The following is a 24,844-nucleotide window of genomic DNA, read 5'->3' as shown; positions in this document are numbered from 1 at the left end:
CACAATCCACATAGAAAAAGTCTATTTTCATTCCAGCTCAAAAATGTGCTATATCGGCCACCATATCGGTAATCGGTGAATTTTCCCCCTCTAAAATCCCATATCGGTTGGGCTCTATTTAGAATCGAGATCTTTTAACGATTAATCATGCAGCTCTACTGTATACTGTATTTTGGACTGGGAAGGAAGTTTTGAATTTGGAAATTTAAGAGTATATTAACATAGTACATCAAACACATCTCAAAAGATCAAGAAAAAAATTATATGTCCACTTGAACGTTGTTTTTTATTAATCTCCGCTATCTCCTCTGATAGACTACTCTTTGTGATGCTAGCAGATGTAGGCTTATTTACATTTAGATGACAAGGGATGAAGATTTTACTGTCGTTGTCCAGACAAATTTTTGTTTAGGTTGATTGATTGGGTGTTGTAAAATGGCCTCTTGGCAAAAGAGAGGATAATTTAAGATGTGTTTTCATGATAGCTCTTAAATGAGGTGTGTACGTGCAGCGCATGCATGTTTGTGTGTGCAGACATATATCATTCTTTTATATCTAAGCAATTGCTATGTGTCTGTGTTCTGTCAAAGCTTTCATTTTCTGCAAGGTCACGAGTTAATGCTTGCCTTACAGATGGCTCACCCAGATGTCTTTGTGCTTTTGTGTATGTGTACTTGGCTGCTGCTTATTGATCACTCTAATTTATTTATTTGTAAGTGGGTTTTGTTTTTATTTCGGTAAATGCGTGTTTTGTGTGCATTTGAGTTTGTTTTGCTGTGTAATTGCATTTGGGTCACATGTATACAGCATTGAAGTGATAACACACACAGGAAACAGCATCCCTTAAGAGGAGCATTAATCATTAACAATGCTCTGAGCAGAGTTCACCTAACAGAGCACAACCCCCTTCAATTCGTTTATTTATTCATTCATTTCTCTTCACGTTCGGGAGAACAAAACTAGGTAAAAGCCCTGCATGCCTACGCCAGACTGGCTGTGCGCTGCATGGATGTAGATATCTGAAGGTTTCGGGTGAATTCCAAACGGCATTGTTGTGCCCTTGAAGGGCATTGCTGGAAAGGGACACCGCTCGAAGGGTCATTCCAAACAAAAGTAAGAAAATACTTTTTTTCATGAAGGGCCCTTTCACAAGACTGTTAGCGATGATCACTTTCGACTGGATTTCAGCCGAATCTTCTTCTTTGTCCCAGTAAACTGGGTCTTGCTTAGATATTTGGTACTGAGGGTAAATTTGGGTACACACTTATACATGGCTGGGGTAAATCTGACTCCTCAGTGTTTCACTTTTGTTTCTGTGAGGCCAAATAGGATTACAGTGTCTACTCATTTAGAGAAAACGGTGAGAAATTGAGCGAGTGCAACAAAGAGAATATGGGCATTTACTATCGCTTGAAATTAAATGAACCATGTTCTTCAGAACAATGTACAAACGTCCGCTTCTCATCTCTGGAACATACACCGATCAGCCACAACATTAAAACCACCTGCCTAATATTGTGTAGGTCTCCCTCGTGTTGCCAAAACAGCGCCAACCCATTCTTTTCACCACAATTATACAGAGCAGTTATCGGAGTTACTGTAGACTTGTTAGTTCGAACCAGCCTGGTCATTCTCTGTTTACCTCTCTCATCAACAATGCATTTCCTTCCTCAGAATTGACGCTCACTGGATGTTTTTTTGTTTTTGGCACCATTTGGAGTAAATTCTAAAGACTGTTGTGTGTGAAAATCCCAGAGATCAGCAGTTACAGAAATACTCAAACCAGCCTGTCTGGCACCAACAATCATCCATGTGATTATCTAATCAGCCAATCGTGTGGCAGCAGTGCAGTGCAGATACGGTTCAGGAGCCTCAGTTAATGTTCACATCAACCATCAGAATGGGAAAAAATGTGAACAGTGATTTGGACTGTGGCATGATTGTTGGTGCCAGATGGGCTAGTGCCCAAAAAAAAAAAACACAACATACAGTGAGGGGCAGTTCTGCAGATGGAAATGCATTGTTGATGAGAGAGGTCAGAGAATGGCCAGACTGGTTCGAACTGACAAAGTCTACGGTAACACGCTCAATAGACACACATCAAAGTCTGTCTGGCTCACTCTAATAAAATGAAAGATCTATGTAGCTAGCTAGCTGTATTTTATTTAATAATATCAAAGATCTATCGGTCTGTCTGTTTTGCTTTCTATCTATCCATTTCTCCATCTATGTGATTTTTATGGTTAATGCCGTTTTATATTTTGTGGTCTCTTTGGTAAATTTGTTATAGAGCGCAACAGTGCACGCCCACTTTTTCAGCCGTCTTTGGTCCCGGAAGTATTTTTCCCATTCATTTATTCCATAGACTTTTCATAAAATCCTTGTTGTAAAGCATGAACCAAACCACCCATCTTAAAGGTGAATCGCAACAGTACAGACTTTGTTTTAAAGCAAAAAAGTATTTGAAAGTCCAACAAAAAGACAAAGGTACAAGTCTTAGTACTTACTGTCTTTCATGGGGGCACAGACTACAATCCCATAAAGTACTGTGAATTATGTAATCGAATATAAAACTTTGGGAATATGTAAAACTATTGATTTTAAGTTGTTGATTATACTGCAAGTATAGAAACAATGTGGTTTACGTTTAATGCTAAATATTCCAGTATACACAAATAATAAGTATTTTGAGAGTGCAGGGAGATCGACTCGTTTACTTCATTCAGAGTGCCTCATGGAAGAGGGCGGTCACTTCCGGTGTTATTTCGTGGGCTTTGTTGGCCACAGTTCTCTGATTGGTGAAGCTTTCTCTTCTGGGCCATGGATAATGTAGTTCAGGAGTCGGCAACCTTTTTGACATGATGTGCCATTTTTTATGTTCCTGGTCAATGGCTGTGCCAACACTCACCCACCCACCCCCCCCTCCAAAAAAACAACAACAAAAAAACAAACAAACAAAAAAAAAAACACACAAGCACATGGATGTGATTTTCCACATTTTGAGTTCACAAATATTTCTATTTTGCATAATTTGTTTATTTTTCATTACAAATGATATTATCAGCATAATGGTTTGAGTGAAAAATTTGTGCAAAACCCAATGATTATGATATAATCATGATCCTGCATGTGAAAGGATTTAATGAAAGAAAACCTGTTCTTTTGTACAAAATGAGTTAACACAGTTAATGTCACAAATTTGCTTATTTGATTACTGATCACGAAATTGTGTGGAATCTTAAATATTTCTTATATTATGTCATACATTTTTCAAAATCACGCAGAGGGATAATTACTAGCATGTTATAAGCAACAGCAAGAGAGGAGCAGTCTATTTTACTTATATGAAGTTTTTCATACCTGCATTCCAATCTACATCTTGATGTAATCCTTCCTCATGATCGGCAGCGTATTTTCATCAGCTGAATGGGAGGCTAAACACTATTAAAGTGTGAGGAGACTCGCGCTGCGTGTGCAAGCCATTCGCGCATCACAAGCCAATCAACTATTTAGCCCTTTTTGGTTAATCGCACCTGCAAAATCCTAAAACTTTATTTACAGGTTCAATTTATATTTTGAAAAGACAAAAAAAAAAAAAAAATTTTGAACCCCATGATGTGGGTTTATGTTTTCTCTTTTAATTGTTTAATGTCATTTTGGGTGTGTGACTATGGTTTAAGGAGGCTGTACCTGTATGCAAAATCTCAAGGATTATTAATGGTGTTTTCCTTATTACATGATATGTTGTTCTGAAAGCAAAAAGAAACAAATGAAACATGGAATTTAGGCTGTCATCCACGCAGCCTGACCAAAGCGGGCACGTTTACTCACGCAAATAACGGAAAGTGAAGCGCTGCCGGCTTGTGATGTGCAAATGGCTTGCACGTGCCGCATGAGTCTGTTGGGTATATTGCAGTCTCGTCACATTTTAACATTTTGTTTAGCCTTCCATTCAGCTCATGAAAACACGCTGCATGATCATGAGAAAATATTACATTAAGATGTAGATTGGAATGCCGGTGCAGAATTTATATAAATAAAAGAGTCTACTCCTCTCTCGCCGTGGCTGGCATGCCAATGATTACCCCTCCACGTGCCATAGGTTGCCGACCCCTGATGTAGTTGTTCAACGGTATATCCGCTATTAAAAACTGTTTTTAAACAATGAAGTTGAAATAACACAGCAAAAGGCTTCAACAGAAGCATATACCATTGATGAACAACCTCGGATCTCATGGTAAGTCTGTCTTTAAAGGTTTATAATTTAGCGTTGGAAATCTATTAGTCTATGGAAGAAATGAATGGGACTTTTACCTACAGAACCAGACAGTTGCGCTCAATTCAAACTTGATACACATTGACTGTTGCATATCAAAAATGTGTATTAATTTAAACTCCAAGCCATAAACTTTTTTTTAATGACATCATCCAGTGGTTTCCCATACTCAAAAGAAGATAAGAGAACGGCTTTCTTTTGCACTGATAGCTTTGCTGAAACTCGGCTTACATTCCACCTCATAGGTCTCTGACTAATTCAGGCTGCACCTATTGATTTCAGGATGGGTCACCTTTAACAACATGCTACTGTGCTTCAGGGAAGAGAGAGAAGAGAGAAGATAGCAGTCAGTTTGTGTGAAGATCAAGAAAGTAAAAGAGAATGAGAGGAGGTAGAGAGAAAGAGAGATATCAAGAAGAGAGTATGAAAGCCATTGAAATGAGAGAGAAGGATTTCATGTCTTTTCCCTCACATAGAAACATTTCCTGTCACTTTCAGTCACTGAATTAATGTATGCTATGTTAAGAATTTATATCCCTATGAGTAACTCAGGTGCTCATTAAAAAAAAAAAAAGAGACATTTTTTTCTTACAATAGTTTTCACTGTAGTTCAAATCAAGGTTATGCTATGGTATGCTAGTAGTAGGCAAGTACAAGCCTCAGATCCAGTATTATCCACCATCTCAAGGGAAGATTGTAAGGCTTTTATAAAGCTATCCATTGCTGTATCACCCTCATCAAGTACTTTTCACCTGCAGAAGATGTGGTAAAACAACCTGACCTGGAAAATGGTCTTCAAAAGCTTTTAATGGTTCTCTGCTAGCCACCCTGCTAGTTCATATGTCATTTGTGATCTTGGCTATTATGGTCAGGTATTCGGAGCTCTATGGCAATAAATAAAATTTCCATTACAGAAGGCGTTATATGAGACATTCCAATATGGCCACGTACACAATGCAGCTAAATACGGTTGTCTCCTACTCTTTGGAGTGCTTAAATGGATAGTTCATCCAAAAATAAAATTTTCATTATTTACTCTCCTTTATGTTGTTTCAAACCCGTGTGACTTACTTTCTCCTATGGAATACATATGGTGGAATGCTAGGGACTGACAGCCTTAGTCACTATTCACTTTCACTGCATAATTTCTTCACTGTAGTTTCTCCCACCAGCCCTCTGATGTAGTGCTAACCCATATATTATAGCCAAGAGAGAACACGCTTAAAAAAAATAAAAATAAATAAAAAATAAAAAATAAACATAAAATACAGATAACACCAGATGGGTTTAAGTGCTAGCTAGCATCCAGTAGTTCTGCACAATTGACAAAATCGTGATTGTAATTTTTTTTTCCATAGATGTTGTAATTGCAATAATTGGCAAAATATTCTAATAAACGGAATGGATAATATTCTTTAGTGGGCAGGCATGAAGAGTGACATTGAAAGGCATATTTATCTGATGTTTTTTGTAAAAGAAATGGTTAAATTACACAGTAATTTGATTGAAAACTGCAGAGAATCAGAAAAAAGAAAAACTATTAATCACAGTCATTTGAAAAGAGAAAAGCGTCATTTGATAGTGATTACACACCTGATAACATTAACTGTAAGTGAACAGAACTGCTCATAATGTCTCAAAACACACTATGATGCCGTCAACTCTTTATTTACCATTCCCTTTACTAAGACCTGAAACAATACATAAATTAATTAAAAGTTATTAGCTTTAATTGACCTTGGAGCATGCTCATTTGGGAATGAGGGCTGACACAGTTTAATTATAGTATGCTCTGCTTGACATTTAAATTTTAAAAACAAATTTTAAAGATAGAGATGATACACGCAGTGTTTTTCTAGGTACCTTGTGTCACTATTAAAAATGGCATGGCCACATTGTGTATTTAAATTTTTTAGATCATTTTGATTAAATCCAACTTAAACTACTCAAACATACATTACTCCTGTAGTCTCTCGTTGGAAAATAGCAAACACGTGTCAGAATGATGGTGACCCGGCAACAGTTGCCAAGACAGGATTGGTCAGAAATGCTTTTAAAACGGGATTTAGCAAAGGGTCAATTATTGTTGATTAATTACATCGAGAATTTACATTTTATTTTTGTTCAACGCCATGCCATATTCTTTTTCTTTTTTTATCCCCCTTTTCTCCCAATTTGGAATGCCCAATTCCCAATACTTAGTAGGTCCTCGGTGGCGCGGTTACGTCAATCCGGGTGGCGGAGGACAAGTCTCAGTTCCCTCCACTTCTGAGACAGTCAATCCACGCATCTTATCACGTGGCTCGCTTTGCATGACACCGGAGACTCACAGCACGGGAGGCTCATGCTACTCTCTGAGATCCACGCACAAATTACCACACGCCCCATTGAGAGTGAGAACCCCTAACCCAAGGAGGTTACCCCATGTGACTCTACACTCCCTAGCAACCGGGCCAATTTGGTTGCTTAGGAGAACTGGCTGGCGTCACTCAGCACGCCCTGGATTTGACTCCAGGGGTGGTAGTCAGCGTCAATACTCGCTGAGCTACCCAGGCCCCGTTCATGCCACATTCTTTATGTTGGCTACACATCCAAAATAAGTGGAGAACTTTTGAGCTGAATTACTTTTCTGCTGTTTTATAACCTTCATCAGTAAATCAACTTCACATTGGCCCACTTAGTAGCAAAACAAAACTAATAAACATAATTAACTCCCAATACAATTACTGAAGCTTTCATTTACTGCAAGTTTACACTGTTTGAGCCCTGCAGTTCAGCTCAAGCATTGACACTCAGCACAGAGTTCTGCACTCTCACGAATGCTTGCAATTGCATTATAAAAGAAGCTGTGTTGAGTCATGTTTTTTAACAAAAAACCACGAACAGAAATGAAGCTTAAAGAGCAAGTATATGAGCATCAGACTGTTTAAATCTTGCACATTATGATCAATTGTCATTATTGATAAGAATAGATGCTGATTTAAGCATCTCCGATTTACTATTGCCGTTCATTGCTCAACGGACATATCTGGGATTGGTTAGAATACTCTGCTGCAAAAACACATTGTAAATAGAAACCTTTGATGCAACAGGAGTAGGCTGAAATAGAATACTGGAATCGTCAGTTTTCACACGTAGTTAATCGCAGCAGCTGTAATTGTAATTTAGATTGCTTTATCGATTAATTGTGCAGCCCTAGCACCCATGTTTCTTGTTTACAGTTGCGAGATGCCAAAATGTTGCTATTGTCATCACAAGTCAATTTCAGGAGACATTCCTGTATTCTGTGCACATTTTCTGAATGATATTTTACGGCATTCAAAACTTTACTTGCCCAGTGTAATGAACCCTATAGATTTGGTGTTTTTTTTTTTTTTTTTTACAACTACCGATGTGCATATGCAAAGTTAACTAGCCCTCACTGTTGGGAAAATTAAATTTCAGTTTGACACCTCTGAAATACAACATGCACAACAAAATAGGAAACACTAAGAATGAGGAGACAAGAGGTTAGAAACACAGCTATCAAACGGTCACAAAATCTGTATTTTTATTGCACTCTTACTAACAGGGGAGTCATCAGCTCACCCTTTGCTACTGACCGTACCCTGTGCCCTAGTTTACACAGTACTTGTCATTGGTAAATTCAGGTAGAGCAGACGACACATAACATCATGCTCCAGACACCAGGGGCCTGGAAGTGCCGAGCGCTGTTTCAAAGCCCCCTGGGAAATTTAGCAGTGAACTGACAGGCCTGCTGCCATTGTGGGTCGACATGAGATGTTGGTAGAGCACTTATTATACCTAGCTCTTATTTGTCCTACTTTTCTTCCCCATACTTTTCTCTCTGTCTCTCTCGCTCACCTCTATTTCCACATCATGGAAGCCATTCCCGGCATGCTTGGTGATACTATCTTTCCATGCCATCACTTCATAGTTGTCATGGAAACATAAAATATATATATTTGCACTAAGGTTTTAGGGTCATGATGGAAACAAGATCCATTTTTCCTGTCTTAATTTTTGGTGTGATATTTTGAATGAGGGTTTGTTTTGATTAACCCTTGCATGTGTATGAATTGTTTGTCTTTTGCTTATTTCCTGCTTCCACATTCCCTTCCCATTTACAAAAACACAGTATTCTTGTATTTTGTTTGATATCAAGGTCAAATATATTCAAATTAAGCCATAACATTCTGCGGGGCCATTTCATAGGCTATGTTCAGATGAACAGCAAAAATCTGATATTTTTTGGTGTCAAATCCATTAAGCTTTTTGTAGTCTGAACAACCCCCCGATTCCCCCAACCTGATTCAAATCACATCCACGTGTGGTTTGAAATCCAATCAAAGTTTTTTTTTTTTTATGCTTTAAATCAGGGTCTGAAATTAATAACCGCCAAGCTACAAATAAGGGTAACATTTCTATTTGGCTGCTGAATTTCACAGTGAGAGTGGCGGGTGCTTGTTTCTTTCTATCAATGTCTGTGTGAGCTTATGAAAGTGAAACTTTCCAGTTTGTCCATAGGGGGGCTCTGTAGGTCAACAGTCAAGGTCACAGGTGTTTAAACAAAATGGCCCTGAACTGGTTTCCCACTGCTCATCAATATACTCTGTTATCTTTAAATCTAGAAGCAATATCAGGGCTTGACATTAAGCATTGTCATGTGCTTGTCCTTCGGACAAGTAAATTGGTCATTCACTTGTCCGAGTAAAAAAAGTTACTTGTCCGGAGACTAAATCAAAAGAAAGGACAAAAAAAAAAAAAAAAAAAAAAAGCCTACATCATCATAATTTACACCTAATAGGGATTAAGAACACGGTGCAGAAAGACGGTAAATCATTACTCACCCTCAAGCCTCAAGAATTTCTCTCTTCTGGGGAACACAAAATTAGATTTTTAGCAGAATGTTTGTCACAATCACTATTTACTGACACTGCATCTTTTTTTCCCCTTAAAATAAAAATGAATTGAGACTGAAACTAAAATTCTCCCTAACATCTCCTTTTGAGTTCCATGGAAGACAAAGTCAGACAGGTTTGGAACAACATAAAGGTGAGTAATGATGACAGAATTTTTGGTAACACTTTACAATAAGGTTCCATTCATTAACATTAGATAATGCATTAGCTATCATGAACTAACAATGAACAATATTTTACAGCATTTATCAATCTTAATGTTAGTAACTAAACAAACAAGCAATTGTTCATTGTTAGTTCATAGTGCATGAACTAATGTTAACATATACAACTTTTTATTTTAATGTATACTGTATGTTGGAATTAACATTAACCAAGATTAATAAATTTATATAAATGTGGTGTTTATTGTTAGTTCATGTTAACTGATGTAGTTAACGTTAACAAATGGAACCTTTGTGTAAAGTGTTACCAATTTTTCATTTTTAGGTAACTCATCTTTTTGAGAGTAAAAATTAATTCTCACCAGTTGCATTAAAAATGGCTGTTTAATTTTAACAAAATGCATTGAAAATGTTAATAGATAAATTCCTGAGAGAACCTAGCTGCTAAATCAGTTATGTTGCATATTCAAAACAGATATGCATATTAAATAAGTTTTCATTGTGTGTAATTTATTATGTTATACTATAAATATTATTATTATGTATATTGTTATATACTTATTAAAACTGACTGATTCACATGGCAGAGAATACATACATTAGCTGGAGCTCTGGAAAGATGAGAGATGTTACGGGTGCATAAGTCTGTTAAAGCGTTTTTCTTCACTCTACAGGTGGTATAATTACACAAAGCATTTTTTCAATTTCTGCCTTTCTTGCTGTACTATGAGGGAGCGCCACGATGTGACGAGACAATAAGATCTCTCCAACGTTGTGCGCTTGCGATGAAGACAGCTTTGTTGATTATAAACAGGAGCAATTGTTTTATCGCATCGCTCACTTATAAAGAGACAGGGTACAACACCATTCGCATGTCCAATAAACAGGTTTATACCTAAAGTTCAGTAAATATGCACTTCCCCACTGCTCACACTCACAAGCTGCTGAACACTGCACCACGAATGAAGGCGAGCGGGAGAGAGGGCGACACGATAGAGGGAATTCCCTGCATTTTGAAAGTGAAACATGCAGGAAAGTTTAAAATTGTGCTCAATCCCCGCAATCCCGTGCTATTGAGCTACATTCATTATTAAGATTTTAATCAGGCTACTTAATGTCGAGCCCTGAATATGAAGACCATGTTCAGGAATGTTCATGCCATCCGGAATTACCCACCACCACAAACTCAAATTCTCTAGTGATGCCATTATAATACCGGAACTGAAAGATTTTCCGTTTAGTTTCCGTTAACAGTTCTGGAACATGTGGACCAAAACCAAGACTAAAAGACCCAGTCAGTGTTTCCTGCACTACCATCAGCAATGCTGCTGAATCTATAGCAGGAGACACAAAGCACGACCGGTGTAGTCCAATAGAGCACAACAGCCTGGTTTCGGAAGTAAAAATCACATACATTTTTTATATAGACGAATTGAATTTCAATGATAACTTTGATTTATAAACATTTAGACCTACCATAAACTCTGAGGTTGTACATCGATGGTATATGCCTTTGTTGAAGCCATCATTCCATGTCATTTCAACGTCATTCTTTAAAAATCATGTTTAATAGTGGATTTCCTGGTGAACAAATAAACTACCCATGGTCTAGCAGAGAAAGATCCACCAATCAGAGAATCATGGCCAACAAAGCCCACCAAACAAGTCCAGCAGCAAGCTTCCACTTCCATATCACACTGTGAATGATGCAATCGAGTCAGTCTCCCTACACTTTCAAACTACATTTGTAATTGTATATATCTGAATATTTTGCAGTAAACTTGCAATATATTGCGTCTACTTATAATCAACAACTTAAAATCAATAGTTTTATATATTTCCATTGTTTTTTACTCTGTCATTCGCAGTGCTTCATGGGACTGTAGTTTGTACCCCCATGAAAGACGGTAAGTACACAGTCTTGTACCTTTATTTTTTTGTCCAATTTTCAAATACTTTTTTGCTTCAAATCACTGTATGTAATATTGTGATTCACCTCAGAGCTGGTTGGATGGTTCATTGCTTAGAACTCTTATGAAAGATTCTGTGAAAAGCTTATGGAAAAAATAATGAGAAAAATACATTGAGCCCAGATGGCTGAAAAGGTGGGCAGGCACTGACAGGCAACAAATGACTCTGAGCTGTTTCTTTTGAATCTACACTGTGAGAAAAAAAGAGCGACCATTGTAGTCTGATTCCCAAATAAAGGACACTTTTTAGCTGGTTCTTTTTAGTGAAGCAACAACTACAGTGCTATTAGTTGTGTCTAATCCCTGAATGAATGACTCTAGTCTGAGACTAGTCTGCTCTTTTTAGTAAAAAGACTAATGAATCATCAGAGATGACTGGATAAATCTGACTGAATTGACTTGAATACAAGTAAACTCAAATTACAATGAAAAATATCGTCGCTGTACTCAAATAGTTCACAATAGAAGCTTAGAGTATTAACAGCTTCTGCTGAGTGACTCCAGCCAGGTCTCCCAAGCAACCAAATTAGCCCGGTTGCTAGGGAGGGCAGAGTCACATGGGGTAACCTCCTCGTGGTCGCGATTAGTGGTTTTCGCTCTCAATAGGGTGCGTGGTAAGTTGTGCATGACACCGGAGAGTAGCATGAGCCACCACTTGCGGAGTCTCCGGTGTCATGCACAACGAGTCACATGATAAGATGTGCAGATTGACGTCTCAGAAACGGAGGCAATTGAGACTTGTCATCCACCACCCAGATTGAGGGGAGAATCTGCACCACCACAAGGACCTACTAAGTAGTGGGAATTGGGCATTCCAAATTGGGAGAAAAGGGGATAAATAAATAAAATAAATAAATGAGTATTATCAGCTTCAAATTGACATGAATTCGATACAAATATTATAATCACATGACTGAAATAAAATCACTTAACGGCAATGCTTGCAAAGGGACAAATCAAGGTGAAGACAGAAGATTTTAGCACAGCTGAATTGCCTTCTCTAGTGTGCTTCTACTCTCAAACATAAATCTATTTCCTGGATGAAAAGCTGCAATACCTAACTTAAACGCTAGATGTTTTTTTTGCACTAAAGAATAAATGTCCAAAGGGCAGCACACTCCCCACTTGGTGTTAATGACACCACTACCCATTTTTTTTATAACTTAGCATGACCCTTCAGTTCTTTTGAGGTAAAAGAACAACAACCTCTGTAACAGGTCTTGTGAATGTCTTTGGGGTACCTTGAACTGTGGTTCTTATGGTAACTTTACGTACAGTCCAATCCTGACTAGGAATGACAGAAGTGACCACTGCCATAGGCCGTGCATTGCAGGAAGCTTGACTGTCCTTCAATAGAACAACATCACCTTCTTGTAAGCTGCGGCGTTTCTCGTTCCATTTTTTGCGACTATAGTGTTGGTAGGTACTCCAACCTACTTTTTTCCATCAGAGCCAGAACTTGGTGGCAAGGGCCTGTACCTGTCTCCACTGACTGAGAAGATCCATGTTTCCAAACTCCCCTGGTGTAGGTGGAGCTGTTAATGATGGCAGAAATGTCTACCATAATCATATAAGGATTCTGTAAGCCACTCCAATCATTTGTTCCCAGGAACATCCCATGTGTGAAGAATGAGGTGTTAAACTCCCAGGAACAGCCCTGCTCACTTAAGTAACCGAGAATCCTGTCTTCCCGTTGTAGCTTGTTCAGTTCAAGCTCTTTGCTTGCCCCCACAATGTTTGTGCCACAATCAGACCTTAGTTGCTTTGCGGGTCCTCTTATGGTGAAAAATTGCCTCAGAGCATTGATGCAGCTGGAAGCATCCATCAATTTGATGACCTTGATATGCACCGCTCTCGTGCTCATACAAGTAAACAAGATAGCCCAATGCTTGCTCTCAGCATGCCCACCTCTAGTGTGTCTTGCTGTGACTGTCCAAGGCCCAAAGACATTTAACCCCACATTAGTGAATGGGGGATTTACACTTTAAGGAGCATTCAGGAGGCAGGTCCATCAAAAAAATTTTCTCCATTTTCCCACGGAGCTTATGGCAGGGTGACACAGTTGTGTAAGACAGAGTTGATCAGTCTCCCCCCCCCCCGATGATCCAGAGGCCAGCACTCCTCAGGGCTCCCTCTGTGAAATGACAGCCTTGATGTTTCACTTGCTTGTGGTAGTGACACACTTACAATGTGGAGATTTGGTTGTGTTTGGGTAGAACCAAGGGATTCTTTTCAATCAAGTTTAATGGATCATTTTTGAGTCCTCCTCCAATTCTGATAAGCCCTTTGTCAAGTACAGGACCCAGAAGGCTTGTGTTGTGGAGCTAATTTGGCTTTACCCAAGACAAATCCAACATTACCGTTTCCATCATCATCAATGGCTCTGAGGTAAGCCACAGCACTGATCGACTTAGTGGAGGCATCCGAGAAAATGCATAGTTCTAAAAGCTTGGCTTTAGAGAGGGACACTGAGGTATAGGTTCGAGGAATGTGCAGCTGCTTTAAGTCCTGGAGGGAATCTCGCCAGACTTCCAACTCTACTCATTTTTCCTCAGGAAGTGGAGTATCCCAGTGGAAGGTGTAACTGGAGAGCTCTCGTAGTAGAGCCCTATCCTGTATGGTGACCGGAGAGAGCATTCAGAGTGGGTTGAAAAGGCTGTTCACAGTGTATAGTAGTGGTGTGAAGCGAAGCCATTCTCTGTATTTGTATCTGTATCTGATTAAAATTCTGTATCAGTCTCTGTATTCGGACAGAACTGGGTATGGGCTTAAACCGGAAGTGCGTCAAAACTAAATTAAACGCCCATTTTTAAATGTTACTCTTACATTTATAGTTTCTATTAATAAAATATGCCTTGTATATGCCTTTTCATAATAATAGCCTAAAATATTATTATTATTAATAATAATAATAATAATAACAATAATAATAATAATAAATAATAAATTATTATTATACAATTATTATTTTAAAAATATATATTTTATTATTTTTTTTTCTTACCAGATGAAGCTGGATTTTTAGGCTACATTAACATTGGAATATGTTGTGGTTTCTCCTAGTATTTCGATATTAATATCTGCATGAAACAGAATTTTCGTTTGTCTGTGCCTATATAACATTATTCTGGAGGCAAGAGGTATCAAGAAAAATGTGAAATGACAAGCACAAATTTTGCAGTGAATAATGAATACAAATTCAAACTAAAATCAATATTGCCTGCAAACAGGTGAAATTTCTGATAGATTTACGGGACTTTTTATGATAGGACATCATTATTTAGTTAAATAATAATAATAAATGTTAAATTTATTCAGCGCCTTTTCAGAGCTCAAGAACACTTAACATTCTCAAATTTAGCAAATTTAGAAAAATATGGAGCAGGTTTTAGTTTCTTCATTTTACATAAGGAGGAATATTCCTAATAGATGAATACTATTTGGAGCATTTAAACCTTTATGGAGCATTTTAAATTTTTTTTTTTGGAATAAAGTCTTAACCAGTTAATTACCTTAAATCGCTGATGTGGATATAAATGTGGTCAATTTTAACAGATGGCTAGACAAGCTCCGACGTTAAAATCACTTTAGGTCAGGAATTTAACATCGTGCTCAGGTTTAGACTATAAATAAATACATGAGAATCACGCATGAATCGTGTGATACATTAATATAGACATTTCATATTGTTCGGAATGAATCTGTTATTCGTTTAAATCATTATTCATGCCTTTCCGAATAAGGTATTTGGCTTCGGGTACATCCCTAGTGGACAACACCCCATGTTTTGCAAATAGCTTGTTGACAGATGGCATGTCGTAGGTAAAGGTGTCATCTGCTATCTCACAACACAACCCAAGACTGCACTGCACAGGTGGGATTTCCCCATTAAGATCCAGATTCTTTATGCCTTTAGCATGTTCCTCTGGAGGAAAGGCTTGGATAACAGCTGGGCTATTTGAAGCAATCTTGTGCAAGCAAAGATTTGACTCAGCTAAAGATGCTCGTGTCCTCTGGAGACTGATGGCCTGATTGTCAGTAGGCAAGGACACAAGCCAATCGTCCACGTAAAAGTGCCTTTCCACAAATTACAGAGCTTCGGAGCCATGCTCCTTTTTACCCTCTTTAGCAGCTCTCCTTAGCCCATAGATGGCAACAGCAGGTGAAGGGCTACTGCCAAACACGTGTACTTTAATTCGGTACTCAATGACATCCTTTGTCGGGTCATTGTCTCTGAACCAGAAGAATCTAGGAAAGTTGCGATGGTCCTCTCTTACTTTGAAACAATAAAACATTTGTTCAGTGTCAGCTGTGATAGCTACTAATTCCTTACAGAAACAGAGGAGAACTCCCAACAAGCTTTTATTCAGATCTGGGCCCATTAAGACATTGAGTGAAATGCCATGCTGTTGTGCACTGAAGTTAAAAAACACTGATTTGATCAGGCTGTTTTGGGTGGGAGACTCCAAAGATTGGCAGGATCCAACAATCCACTCCATCCATCAATGGTGGTGGTGTGGGTTCTGCATGGTCATTTTCCAGGATCGTTTCCATGAAAGAGACAAACTGTTTTTTCATCTCTGGTTTCTTATTAAGAGTGCGTTGCAGAGAATGAAACAGATTAAGAGCTTGCTCCTGGTTGTTCGGAAGTAGTTGTTTTGGCACTCTGAAAAGGAACAGTGCAACCCACCTGTTTTCCTCATCCTTGTAGACATCAGAATCCATAATCTTCAATTAATGGAACAAGATCGTTGTCAGTCTCAGTTCTCTGGAACACATTGCAACCAAGATTGCATTCTGAGCTCTTATACATGCTGTTTTTACATGCTCCATGCGTGCAATTGAGGCTCCCCGCTGTGAAGAGCTTTCTCTTTCAGGTCTATGAAGCTGGTGCAGGGCGAAAGGAAAGTGGTGCAACCATTTTCTAGTACAGTGGTCTTGAAGGTGCTGACACTCGGTATATGGGCGTTCCCCAAGCACACCTCTCCGACTACAACCCAGCCCAAGTCTAACTTTTAACTGAAGGGAGCATCAGGCGGGCCATTAATTTTTTGTCTGACTTTATGCACTCTAATAATGTCTCTCCCTAGTAAGAGAAGGATCTGGACATTGGGGTTGAGCTTGGGAATGTAGCTTGGGGGTGATTTCAGGTTAGTGTGATTCAGAGATAAGTTTGGAGTAGGTATTTCACATCTGTTGGCAAGTATTTGATTGCACTTGATGAGTGGTGGTAGAGCAAAGGAAACCCCTCCCACAGCTGGTTGGATCAGGAAGCCTTCAGCCTTCCTGACAGACATGTTGACAACTCCATCACATGTTTGAAGTGAATAAGGGGTAGAATCACTCTACCTCAAATAGTTTAAAGAAATCAGACTTTGCCAATGAGTGATTGTTCTGATCAGAGCACAGCATACATTTTGACAACCATGTCAACCCGAGGGAACATGCGCACTAAACATATCTTAGTGCATTATTTCGCTGGCTGCCCTTTACCACAGATCTCTGTGCTGCGACATCACTGTGGATGTTGGCAAAGCATTGTCATCACCTTCTCTGCAGTCCACTTGAATAGCGGTAGTTTGGGGCATTTGGGGAGGTGGGCTAGGATGCATGGCAGTAGCATGCCGATTGCTCTCACATTCGCTGCAGGTGACGGCTACTTTACAGTCCTTGGCTAAATGTGTAGTAGATATGCAACACTTATAGCATATTCCATTCTCGCAGAGGAAGGCTTTTCTCTCTTTGATAGATTTAGCTCTGAAGACATGGCATTTCTTTAAAGAGTGAGGTCTATTGTGTATTGGACAGTTCTTTTGGATGTCCTACTGTCTTTTGGGAGAAGTTTGTGTTGTGGTCAGTGTCACTGGAAACATCGGTTTTGCGAACTAACAATGGAATTCTCGCCATTCCTGGAATTGGTCTTTCTTTAGAAGGAGCATCGCTGCAGCTAGAAAATCAAGAAACTAGGGTAAATTCAGATTCGTGTCTCATAGCAAATAAACTCTACAAAGAATGAGAAAGGGGGAAAGAGGCCTTTGTGTTCTGCTTTGAACCTGGAGCCCTGGTTTACCCATTTCTCTTGAAGAGTGTATGAAAGCTTTGCTATGATAGGACTGATACAAAGAGCAGTGTCCAGAAAGGCCAACCCAGGCAAGTATCCATCTTCGTTTGCAGATAAAATTTCCATGAGGAGATCTTCCAGTTTACTAATTCTTATGGAGTCATTATTGGAAATTTTGGTGAACATGTCCAACTTCTTGAAGAGAGTATCCTCGATAACCTCAGTTGAAGCATAACACTCAATCAGCCTTTCCCATGCTTTGAGGGCTACTCAAGGGTTGTTAACATGCATCAGGCATATTCTGTTAACGTAATTGCATGATTCCTTGCCTAGCCACTTGGTTAAGTGATCCAACTCCTCACTAGCTGAGATAAAGACCTCTGATGGCATTTAGGAATGAAGACTACAATGCTCTGAAACTTTCCGGTCTGTCGTCGAATTGACTGAGCCCTGTAGTCACCAGTTCACGGCGTGCTAAGAATTTTAGGAGGGCTTTTATTTGGATCAACGCCAGCAGTGTATTGATGGAGTATAGGGTTGATTCATGGTATGAGCGCCTGTTTGTGTGTGTGACCAATGTTCATTATAAATCTCAGGGGTGTTAGTACTTACTTAGAAAGGCGAAAAATAGGAATCAGACAAGGTGGTCTTCAGACAAGGCAATGTTCAGGCAGTTTAACCTTTTCTTGAGGATGAAGGTGGTGATGATTCAAGTAATGTGCCCCATGTGATTAGGCTTTCCTCTTGCTTAACAGGTACACGGCCATCACAGTGTGAAATGTTTTGTAACTCTGCTTGCTGCATAACAATCACTTGTATGTTGTGCGCTCTCTTCCTTTAACGATGATTAAGTGCTTTTGTTGTCCGATATTTTTCTGTTCCTCAGCTGCCTTCAATATCTCTGCTTGCACTATGGCTGCAGCTGCCTCCTTCTGAAGAGTTAAAGTGCCCAATTCAGCAGTGAGTCTTGCTTTCTCAAGAAGTACCTTTGCCTTCCTCTCGGCTTGCTCTATTTTTAATTTAGCCTCTTTTTCAGCAAAGGATGCACAAACTCATGCTGCCTCTGCCCTTGCACAGGCTCTAGCCACTGCACTGGCTGATGATGCTGATGTCTGGTTGCTGCTTGAGCTCGACTGAGAAGTTGTCGCTTTCCTTGTGTTTGTCCATGATGCTCATCCACACTTTGTGCTTAATCAGTGTTGTGGTTGATGTTGCTCCAACCAATCTAAAACAGCTTCTTTCCCCAAGCAGTGGCTCTTCTCTATAACTTTGTAACTCTTTAACTTATAACTGACCTGCACAATAATTGGACTGCTTTGCAGTCCTCACTGCTACATCACTGATACCACTTTAATTTATTGCTGCTTGACTCTATTTCTGATTTCTACATTGCACCATATATCCACACTAATGCACACCAGCATGTGCACTGCACTTTATTATAGAGTATGGTATTATACTGTGTTGTATATTTATTACGTACACTGTTCTTGTATAGTCCATCTGTACTCGCTTGTATATTGTGTATTGTGTGTATGTGTAATGTTTCACTTGTCCTTGGAGCAAAATCTCCAAAACAAATTCATTGTAAGCATAACTTACTTGGCCAATAAAAAGGAATTCTGATTCTGATCTGCCTTTTTCACTTTACTGTCCTCCAATTGGTGTTCTTAACCAAGATTAGACAGCCAGCCAAACTCGAGTCATGATTAACACGAGTACGGAAATAGCTTTCTAGCTCCATTTTTAATAGACACTTGTAGAGCATGTAGACATGAACAAGGAGTGAAAACCGGAAAATAAACACATCGATACACAAGCATGAGATCTAAGCTAAATAAACTCAAATTACAATGAAAAATATCATCCTTGTACTCAAATAGTTCGCAATAAATGCTTAATAGTATTAACAGCTTCAAATCGACATGAATTCGACACAAATATTATAATAACAAGACTACAACATGTACTGAAATAAATCACAGGTCATGCTCGTAAAGGGGCAAATCAAGCGAAGACAAAAGATTTTAGCACAGCTGAAGTGACTTCTCTAGTGTGCTACCTACTCTCAAACATAAATTTACTTCCTGGATGAAAAGCTGCAATACCTAACTTAACCGCTAGAGGTCCTTTTTACACAAAAAAAAAAAAAAAAAAAAGAAATCCAAAAGGGCAGAAGAGTTTACTGTGTCATGTGAACTGTACTTAAGGCTCATGAGACTCTTGGTGGTTGCTCATATGACAACATGTATTTTAAAATATACATTTAGTTTTGTTGTAATAACTGAATAATTTTAATTCTAATAATATATATAATAATTCTAATTTGACTATCAGGCAATTAAATATTTAATTAACAATAAAATTATAAAATTCTTTAAAAAAGCAGTAAGGGCTGTTCAATTCCAGAAATTATGGAATGGACTCTGATTCCGATAAACTCATTTTCTTTTTAGATTACTTAAAAAAAAAATACAAAAAAAAATTACAATTAAATCTCATAATAAACAGCACAATATAAAGCGTTATTTTCACTATTTATGATAGAATGAATGAAAAGATCTTGACAATTTCTATTAAAAGGTCTATTCTAAAAATAAATGTGCCTACAGTTGAAGTCAGAAGTTTACATACACCTTAGCCAAATACATTTAAACTCAGTTTTTCACAATTCCTGACATTTAATCTTCGAAAACATTCCCTGGCTTAGGTCAGTTAGGATCACTATTTTATTTTAAGAATGAGAAATGTCAGAATATTAGTAGAGAGAATTATTTATTTCAGCTTTTATTTCTTTCATCACATTCCCAGTGGGTCAGAAGTTTACATACACTTTGTTAGTATTTGGTAGCATTGCCTTTAAATTGTTTCACTTGGGTCAAACGTTTTGGGTAGCCTTCCACAAGCTTCTCACAATAAATTGCTGGAATTTTGTCCCATTCCTCCAGACAGAACTGGTGTAACCAAGTCAGGTTTGTAGGCCTCTTTGCTCGCACACGCTTTTGCAGTTCTGCCCACAAATTTTGTACTTGCAGGCCTCACACTTTTTATTCCAAATATAAGGATGTTATTATGGCCAAACAGTTCAATTTTTGTTTCATTAGACCAGAGGACATTTCTCCAAAAAGTAAGATCTTTGTCCCCATGTACACTTGCAAACTGCAGTCTGGCTTTTTTGTGGCTTCTTCCTTGCGGAGCAGCCTTTCAGATCACATTGATATAGGACTTGTTTTACTGTGGATCTAGATACTCTTCTACCATTTTTTCCAGCATCTTCACAAGGTCCTTTGCTGTTGTTCTGGGACTGATTTGCACTTTTCGCACAAAACTATGTTCATCTCTAGGAGACAGAATGCATCTCCTTCCTGAGTGGTATGATGGCTGCGTGGTCCCATGGTGTTCATACTTACGTACTATTGTTTGTACAGACAAACATGGTACCTTCAGGCATTTGGAAATTGCTACCAAGGATGAACCAGGCTTGTGGGAGGTCCACAATTTTTTTTCCTGGAGGTCTTGGCTGATTTCTTTTTATTTTCCTATGATATCAAACAAAGAGGCACTAAGTTTGAAGGTAGGCCTTAAAATACATACACAGGTACACCTTCAATTTAGTACACCTCCTATCAGAAGCTAATTGGCTAATTGTCTAAAGTCTCAACATATTTTTTGGAATTTTCCAAGCTGCTTAAAAGGGGCAGTTAGTGTATGCAAACTTCTGACCCACTGGAATTGGGTTACAGTCAATTAAAAGTGAAACAATCCGTCTAAACAATTGTTGAAAAAATTACTTGTCATGCACAAAAGTAGATGTCCCAAACAACTTGCCAAAACTATAGTTTGCTAATATTAAATCTGTGGAATGGTTAAAAATGAGTTTAATTACTTCAACCTAAGCGTATGTAAACTTCTGACTTCAACTTTATATGCACATCCCAGTGAGCAATAGGGAAGGCTTATTAACATACAAATAATGTTAAAAATGGCCTGTTACCACTCATTAGTTGTTCTTGTTTAGAAAGGTTTATATTCGATTATAAAGATTATATAGAGTCGATTCCAAGTTTGAGTAAATTTTTTATTCCCAATGTCCCCAAATCGAAGAATAGATGTTTTGCTTCCCAGCCCTAAAAGCAGTTCACTTTTAAACATGATAACAGTATTGTTTATTTGTCTCATGTGTCAAATCCACTTATAATGCAAAAAAAAACCAATAAATACATAAAAAATTGTCAGCAGGAAATGCTTTTGGTAGTCTAAAGAGTTAATTTCGGTCAGATTGAATTTGTCATTTTTTTTTTTTTTGGTCATCTGGGTTGCGTGTCATAAAAATGTGCAGTAATTTTCGCTTATGTTCTCTCATGTGCCTTGTGAGTTCAGTACCGAGCCGCAATGTCATGATAAACATGAGCAAAGACCAAATTACCATTTTTCCGTCCTCTCTTTCCATAATGACAGCTATTCTTTTGAAGAAAGTCTCTTGGTATCATGCTGATGCTTAATTTCTATAACAGCCGTTGTAGATACACCTGTATTTTGTGAAGACAGCCATTTTGACAATTTTATCTTTAAAAAAAATATACTCTTGATGCTTTCAGAAGCGCTGTGCTGTCTTAGTGTGTACCAGTGCTTTTGTTCATCTAAAAATGATTTTTTTACTTTTTTTTCCTCAAATTTTAGACACGATCTGGATGAAGAACGTGTAACAAATTGGCCTTACCCTTATCAATAAACTCAAGTTACCTCAAAGTTTTGGAGAATCTGGTGTAGTGCAAACAGTCCCAAATTGTTCAAACTTAGTAAACACAACACATGAGGTGGCACATAAGAATGAACAAACATGTATTATGATGCTACAACAAAACTACAAACACACAGCACCATAAACCAAAACAAATGTATATATTTATAAATATTCCATAGTATCAAATTGAGTAATAAATGATTAAATCCCAGAGTTCAGCAAGGTCCAAATGCAAACGTGATGACCAACAACAAAAACAGAAAAATGGAAAAAACTCAGTCTCACAAAAAAATTGTCTTCTCTTGGAAATAGGGTCTGCTTCAAGTAATTCACAAAGCTTAATTCACAAGTCAATTCCAAGAAAGAGAAAAGTTGTTTTTATTGGCAAAAGGCCCCAAACACAGGTAATCCTCCAATTTCTTTTGACTCTCCCTGTCCTGATAAGCCATGAGGCTGTTTCAGAATAAGAGTCCTTCAGGAACACAGGAAGCAAACATAAAAGTCCCACAAATAAACTCAAACTTGTAAGTAAATTATTTAAAATGAAGTACAACTAAAAAATTTTCATAAACATAAACAGTTTTAACCTCTTAAAGAGCACCTATTATGGTTTTTCAAATATTACCTTTCATGTAGTGTTATATAGCCGTTTGTGAATGTAAAAAAAGTCTGCAAAATTTCAAAAATCAAAGTGCATGACAAATGGAGTTATTGACTCCGAAAAGAAAGAACCTTTGTTCTACAAACACATACTTGGGCTCGTTTGAAAGTAGACACTTAGACATTTGTTATTCAAGAGTAAAAATGTATCATTGTAGTATAAAAAAAAAATAGAGCTATTCATATATTTTGAATAGTGACCGCAAATATTATTTATAAATACTTTTTTTATATATATATATGCAAGACTATGCGCAGTGCCCCAAAAACATCTGATACAAAGTCACATGATGAAGGCCTGACACAATTTTGAAGTCGATATGATCAAAACTCTTTGTTCCATAATGATTTATGTAAGTATACTTCCAAAAAAACCCATTTGGAGGTGCCAATAGACCACTTGTAGTAACTCGGTAAACCAATTATCAAAGTGGTTCAAAAACACACAATTTGTTTATATTTCAATGTAAAAAAAAAAAAAAAAAGAAAAATACCACACAAACCAAAATATACATGAAGATATTTTATTATTTGGGCATATATTATAATGCATTCCATATAAACTCAACAAAAAAGAAGTCCCTTTTTCAGGACACTGTATTTTAAAGATAATTTTGTAAAAATCCAAATAACTTTACAGATCTTTAGTATAAAGGGTTTAAACAATGTTTTCCATGCTTGTTCAATGAACCATAAACAATTAATGAACATGCACCTGTGGAACGGTTGTTAAGACACTAGACAATTAAGGTCACAGTTATAAAAACTTAGGACACTAAAGAGACCTTTCTACTGACTCTGAAAAACACCAAAAGAAAGATGCCCAGGGTCCCTGTTTATCTGTGTGAACATGCCTTATGCATGATACATGGAGGAATGAGGACTGTAGATGTGGCCAGGGCAACGCTAAAGACAACGCTACAGGGAGACAGGAAGGACAGCTGATTGTCCTCGCAGTGGCAGACCACGTGTAAGAACACCTGCACAGGATCGGTACATCCGAATATCACACCTGCAGGACAGGTACAGGATGGCAACATCAACTGCCCGAGTTACACCAGGAACGCATAATCCCTCATGGGTTTTTCTTTGTATCACGAACAATTCTTCTGGCAGTTGTGGCTGAAATCTTTCTTGGTCTTCCTGACCTTGGCTTGGTATCAAGAGATCCCCGAATTTTCCACTTCTTAATAAGTACTGACTGGAATTTTCAAGGCTTTGGATATCTTTTTATATCCTTTTCCATTTTTATAAAGTTCCATTACCTTATTATGCAGGTCTTTTGTCCTCCCCATGGCTCAGTATCTAGCCTGCTCAGTGCATCCATGTGAGAGCTAACAAACTCATTGACTATTTATACACCGACAATAATTGCAATTTAAAAAGCCACAGGTGTGGGAAATTAACCTTTTATACAAGTAAAATTGAATCAAAGTGTAAAAAGATCATAAATTGCATGCGTACGGTTGCTAGTCACAATTGGGTAGCTAGTCGTAGTGCGTTGTTGTGCATGTATCAAGCATTGATTCGTTCTTGCTTTATGGATGCATTGTGTACGGGTCGGCAACAAAGTCTTTACTGAAAAAACTAGATGTTATTCAATCCAGAGCATTAAGAATATGTTGTGGAGCAGTTAAAACATCCCCTGTAGATGCAATTGGGGTAGAAATTAGAGAGATGCCTCTAGATCTTAGAAAGGAAAAACTGGCAGTGACATACTGGGTGAATCTTCAATCAACGAATAATCTTCTTACTCGCAAACTATTGGAGGAGTTCTGGGAATATTCATATGATGGAGGACATAGTTTTGGATGGAAGAGTAGAATGTGGGCTAAGGAATGTGGCATGGACAATAAGATCTTCTGCCCCAATGTGCCGCTTACAGATGCTCCACCATGGAGAGTCCCTGAACCGCTTGTAGATTTGAGCTTACTAGACAAGTCCAAAGAAGAATACATTGGAAACAAGGTTAATGCTATTTTAAATAACAAATTTAATTCAGTTTTACAAATATTTGCAGATGGTTCTAAGGAACCTGTCAGTCAAA

The 24,844-nt window shown here is 38.0% G+C and overlaps 1 protein-coding gene across 4 annotated transcripts in view; it reads left to right on the top strand.

The window, feature by feature from the left end:
- The first annotated feature begins 958 nt into the window (after window positions 1-958).
- spsb4a (splA/ryanodine receptor domain and SOCS box containing 4a) overlaps window positions 959-24,844 on the top strand; it is a 122,804-nt gene continuing 98,918 nt past the window's right edge. For 2 of the 4 annotated variants that reach the window (XM_051700288.1, XM_051700286.1), the window contains exons 1-2: window positions 959-1,113; window positions 11,231-11,269. The gene's annotated coding sequence lies outside the window, so the exon portion shown is untranslated. The remainder of the gene's footprint in view (window positions 1,114-11,230; window positions 11,270-24,844) is intronic. The other 2 variants (XM_051700291.1, XM_051700285.1) reach the window with 1 other exon arrangement.

This window comes from Myxocyprinus asiaticus, chromosome 6 (assembly GCF_019703515.2).
Source record: "Myxocyprinus asiaticus isolate MX2 ecotype Aquarium Trade chromosome 6, UBuf_Myxa_2, whole genome shotgun sequence".
Classification (NCBI taxonomy): domain Eukaryota; kingdom Metazoa; phylum Chordata; class Actinopteri; order Cypriniformes; family Catostomidae; genus Myxocyprinus; species Myxocyprinus asiaticus.
This window is presented reverse-complemented; position numbering and strand designations above follow the sequence as displayed.